The sequence below is a fragment of the Halichoerus grypus genome, chromosome 3 (genome assembly GCF_964656455.1).
Source record: "Halichoerus grypus chromosome 3, mHalGry1.hap1.1, whole genome shotgun sequence".
Taxonomy (NCBI): domain Eukaryota; kingdom Metazoa; phylum Chordata; class Mammalia; order Carnivora; family Phocidae; genus Halichoerus; species Halichoerus grypus.
Genome location: NC_135714.1, coordinates 42658497 through 42664496, shown reverse-complemented (window position 1 = coordinate 42664496; position 6000 = coordinate 42658497).

Genomic DNA, 6000 nt, shown 5'->3' with positions numbered 1-6000 from the left:
ACCACTCAAGCCAAAACCAAAAGTCAGAGGCCTAACCAATGGCACCACCCAGGCGCCCCTCAACATATTTTAACTAGGAGTTTCCGAAGAGGCTGGGGAAGCGGGGAGACACAATATTCAAAGAGGAAATGGCTGAGAAATTGGCTCAGGACTGAAAAGGGATTTGAGACCTAGGAACACCCAGGGCAGAACAGAAAAGATGACAATAAATCCACACATATATGCAAGGAAGAGAAACTGCAAAATATAAAGAGGCCGTTTTAAAATCTACCAGAAAGAGAAGACAGATTATTCTTCTCATTAGCAACAATGGATACCAGGAAAGCCAGGAGAAAAGAGCCTCCAAATTCGAGGCATTGTATCTACAGATGCGAATTAGGTTCAGGTACAAGTCATAGAGAAACGCCAAATAGCAACTTAAATGATGGGAAAGTTTATTTGTGTCTTATGTCAAAGACCAGAAGATAGTCTTCAGAACTACTATGGGGATACTCTTCCCTGCTCCTTAGGGATCCGGGCTCCTTCCATCTTTCAGACCTGCAGTCCCTAGGATGGGTCTGTCCCTCATCTCATAGCCAAAGAGGGCACTCCAGCCATCAGATCCACGTTCCAAGCAGCTGGATGGAGGAACTGGTAAAGGAGAAGCAAAAGGCACAACCGAACTGTCTATTGAGGAGGGTTCCAGAAGTAGATTTACAACACTTGCATCTACGTTCATTATCTAGAACTCAGTGACATAGCAACACTTCTCGAAAGGTGGAAAGGGCGGTCTTCATTCTGTTGTGCCCAGTTAAAAATTGTCTTCTACCGGAAAAGGATACAATAGATCCTGGGGGGACAAGTAGCAATTCCTGCCATACTATGTATGCAAGAAGTTTGAGGGTTTTGTTTAAAAAAGAAGACATTTTGGGGCACCTGGGTGGCTCAGTCGGTTCAGTGTCCAACTCTTGATTTCCGCTCAGGTCATCATCTTAGCGTCGTGAGATTGAGCCTCCCATTGGACTCTGTGTGAGATTGAGCCTCCCATTGGACTCTGTGTGAGATTGAGCCTCCCATTGGACTCTGTGGGGAGTCTGCTTGAGATTCTCTCTCTGCATCACCCTCTGCCCCTCCCCCGCCACGCTCACACACACACTCTCTCTCTCTAAAATAAATAAATCTTTTAAAAAAGACATTTTAATTTCAAAAATCTTAACTATAGTCTTATTTATTTATTTTGAGAGCGAGCGAGTGGGGTGAGGAAGAGAGGGAGAAGGGTAGAATCTCCAGCAAACTCCCTGTTGAGTGCGGAGCCTGATGCTATGACCTTGAGATCACGACCTAAGCCGAAACCAAAAGTCAGACACTCAACCAACTGAGCCACCCAGGTGTCTCAACTATAGTCTTATTTAAAATAGCAAAAGCTAACAAAAATGTAACTGAGATCCAGTAAGATTTGGGAAACTATGGGTAATTTAGTTTCTATAATAGTGTTGCTCTCACATTCTTAGACCAGGGCTTTTTTAACTTGGGAGTTCACAGATGGGTTTTAGGGGATCTGTCGACCTTCTGCAATTATATGCAGACTGTGGGGGTTTGTGCCATTTCCTAGGAGATATTTCAGAGTTTTTGATAGGTTCCCAGAGGTGTCTAAAATTCCCAGAGGGGCTAAAATTAACTTTCAAACATGGGTTTAGGTTAAATCTTAAGAATTCTATGTAAATGTTTACACGATTTTGAAGACTGAGAGCAAATTAGTTCAACCAAATCCTATAATATAAAAGCTGCACATAATTAAATGGTGTAACAGGTGTTTATAATGGGAAAATTTGCCCTATAGCCTCTTGGTTTGCACCACTCATCTGGTACAGAAACTCCTCTATTATTAGTTATCTTTTTACATCTTGCCCACTAAGTAAATCACGTCCCCTTTAAGGCAAGACTTTGTTTCTTATACATCTTTGTATCATGTCAAACACAACTGCTTGCCCATAGTAATCCTACTGACTGTTAGACAGCCATTTAATTTTTCCCTAGTAACTACCTATCTGACTTGGCCCCATCCACTTCCTGTTGCCTAGAGGAGAGTCCATTTGGTGATATAAAGCTATTATTGTCCTTTTAATATTTAACTTTATTTTCTGCTTCCTAATCTTTCTCTGAAATTAGGTTGCAGAGGTATGGTATCATTCTCGTCATAGAAAGGACAATGAGCTTGAGCTTTGGATATATTAACTACCCAATTTTGGATAATAAGCCCGCAGCAGAGGCCCATAGAACTCAAACTTCCTAATTCCCTCTCCTGCTCATACAGGCATAAACGCACACTTTTTGCAGGGGATGAAGGGCAAGACTTATCATTCTTGCTGTTTTTTTTTTTTTAAGATTTTATTTATTTATTTGACAGAGAGAGACACAGCGAACACAAGCAGGGGGAGTGGGAGAGGGAGAAGCAGGCTCCCTGCTGAGCAGGGAGCCCGATGCGGGGCTCGATCCCAGGAGGGCACTTAATGACTTAAGGCAGACGCTTAATGACTGAGCCACCCAGGCGCCCTCATTCTTGCTGTTTAGATACCACACCTAGTTTCTACCCCCAAGCAAACTTCTCCTAAACCCTCTTCTACCATTGTGTTCTAGGCTGAGGAATAAGAGGATTTTATCAGTAATACACAACCACAGAGAACCTCAGACTTTCAAGTGCTCCCCAAGCATCGTTATAGCAATCAATTAGGGTAGACACAATTGCTCCCATCAACTTCTTTTTTGACAAATAAGGCAAATCACAACAATAGTTGCTAACATTATTGAGCTATTTTATTATTGTTGCTTTTAAAGAGCACCTAATATAATGTCAGGACTGACCTAAATGTTTGACATGAATCTAATCCTCCATGTGGCCCAAGGAATTTGGTGTTATAATATTTTTATCCCCATTTTGTAGATGAGAAAACCAAAGTGTGGAAAGATGAAGTTACTTGTACAATGTGACACAACTAGTAAGTGAAGGGGTCAGATGTCAAATCCAGACAATCTGGCTCCAGCTTGAGTTCTCACTCACTGCACCCAGGACAGGTGCCGCAGAGCCAAGTGCCTTGACTAAGCTCGTGAGATTTTCAGGATGGTGTAGCGGTTTAAAGCATACACTCTGAAGTCAGGAAAAGCTGTGTATTAATTTCGGGTCCACTAGTACTAACTCAGGGAAATTATTTAAACCTGATTTAGTGAATATTTCAACCCTCTGAGCTATTTCTCATTGGCCAAGTATCCATCCTTGTACCGTTCCCGCAGGATTGCTGTGTGTTTGAAGTGTGAATTGCTTTACACATTGCCTGGCACAAAGCATGCACTTGATACGCACATCCATAAATAGAGACACATGGGATGTAAATGGAAGACCTGAGAGTCGATCCAAATATTTGACCCCTATCCAATCACATTGTGTCATTTCAGAAAGTCTAGCTAGAGAGAGCTGTTGAATCAAAAGACCTAAGTAATGAGGGGAGACAGGAAGCAGGAAAAAGTTGGATTGTAGAATCCAGCTTTGGCACATAGGACTTCTGGTTTCAAACTCCTACACAGTGCGTAAGAAGAGGCTGGGCTGTGAGCAGCCTTCCAAACGCAGCCATGGGCAATGTTCAGGTCTAATTTTGAAATGGCTCAAAATGTTCCCTGAAGAAGCCTGAGCACAGGGTGATGACGACGACCACATGGGTGACTTCTTGCTCCCCATAAAGGAGAGGAAGGAGGAAAGCTTAAACTGCATGTCGGCCAACAGACGGGACGGAGGAAGCTCTTTCAGGAATCGTGACTAGTGTCTAACTCATCAGGAAGACAAAATCCAAGCCCAGATGAAGACTAGTCAGGAGTGGAAAATTAAATGCAACTTTGCACATTAGATCTCATTAACGACACTTAAGACAAAGTTAAGAAGACTCGGGTGTCAGAGACAGTATTGCGGGGTAATAAATGTATTGATTATAGAATGCATCATAATTAAAAGAAATTATTCCAGATAAGGCCTGGTAGTTTCAAAGATATTTTAGGAAAAAAGGTGTTAAAAATTTGCAAGAGGTAACACAGTCCAATAAATACGAGATCACTCCAGCGGTCTTTGTTTACCATTTTAAGGAAAGAAAACAAGCCTGGTAGTGGAAAATTCTGTTGGGTACTTTTAAATTGCCATTCTGGCTTTTTCCCTGGAGCCTAGAAAGGTTCCTGCATTCATCTACCAGGTTTGAATTGTAAAAGGCTCACTGCAAAACAGCATGGAGTAATTAATATGGCAGAAACTCATCAAGTTGTCTCCAGAAGGTCAAATGCATGATGCACAGAATATAATTAAAAGGTTAAACTGGGCTGTCAACTTTTACATTATTAGCTGCTTGTATGGGTCAATACCTTTCAAGGATATGGGCCCAAGAGTGAAATTTCTAAGGAGCTGGCAGAATTGTGGAACCTTTTGTGTTTGCTTTAATCACCTGAGGCAAACATTTTAAAATCTCTTAAAAATGTTGAAAATACGTAACGTCTTTAAACCAACAGTCACAAAGAGACTGAGGTACATTCTCTAGTCAATAATAAGTGAAACAAGCAAATATATCCGTTAAATTGAAATCTTTATTTAGTTCCATTCTAGCCAAAATATGGTGCAAGAAACAAAAATCTCTGACCTCTGTGCTCCCAATCATACAAGACCTTTGGGGGGGGAAATGTCATTTCCACAATAAAGCAATCTGTGAGAGGAGAGAGGGCTGAAAGAGAAATGGAGCATCTGAGACTTTGTTATGCTACCCTGAATTCTGGACATTTTTAAATTAATAAGTGTATAATTAATTATTCAATCAGAAATGTTTTTTAAAGATCTTATTTATCTGACAGAGAGAGAGCACAAGCAGGGGGAATGGCAGGCAGAGGGAGAGGGAGAATCAGACTCCCCGCTGAGCAGGGAGCCTGATGCTGGACTCAATCCCAGGACCCTGAGATCATGACCTGAGCCGAAGGCAGACACTTAACCGACTGAACCACTCAGGCGCCACTCAGTAAGAAATTTTTAAAGAAAAAAATATCTAAAGTGCATATATGGGTATATATATGGTCAGGAAGAATTTTAGAACCACAGCTAGAAAGAGAGAGCTAGCTTGTTTTTGGAGGGGCGTAAATAGAAAGAACAAGCACCTTTTGTCACACTCTGCATTCTCACAACCAAAGGGCCCTGTAACCAATCATGACCATTCCCATCCCTCATGAAGACCAGATGGTTCTAGTAGAAACAGATATGCGCATATGTGTTCATAAAAAGGAGTAAGTTTACAGACACATATGTACTATTTGTTGAACACCAATGTGGTAGATACTGTTTCAAGCATTTTAAATACGTGATCTCATTTAATTCCTAAAGCAACCCTAGGAGAGGCAGGTAGTGTTCCCATTTCCCTGAGTGGGAAACTGAGGCTTCTGTAGGTTCTCAAACTTTCTCAAGGTGACCCAGCTACTAGCTGGACTCTAAAGCCTTTGCTTCTAGCACCATATCATGTTCTTATCCAAACGCTGCCTGGCCCTTTGTCTTTGCCAAGAGGGGCTCTTACCACGTGATTAGAAACTGGGTTCACCATGATCTCTTTATATCCTAATTGACTTCTGGCATCCTTGACATTTCTAAAATGCCCCAGGATGCCTCTTCAGATTTCCCCATCTCTCCTCTTTCTGGTTGGCCTTTTGCCTAAACTCCTAAGAGAAACCAGACAAAACAATGTAGGACAAAACAAAACCAGGCTTTATTTATTCCATTAAACTGTGGGCCTCTCAATGCCATGGGTTCCTCCAGAGAGTTTATGCCAATAACTTGAAACCGCCATGACCCTCTTTCTTAAGCCTATGTTCCTATTTAATTTTGACTCTTGAGCATCGTCCCGGCAGGAGCAGATTTCCACTGATTCTCTTTTGCCAATTATTAGAGGGCCTGTTTGGAGATTCATATTTCTGAGACCCTTGGGTGCATCCAGTTCTGACTCATAAAACCCA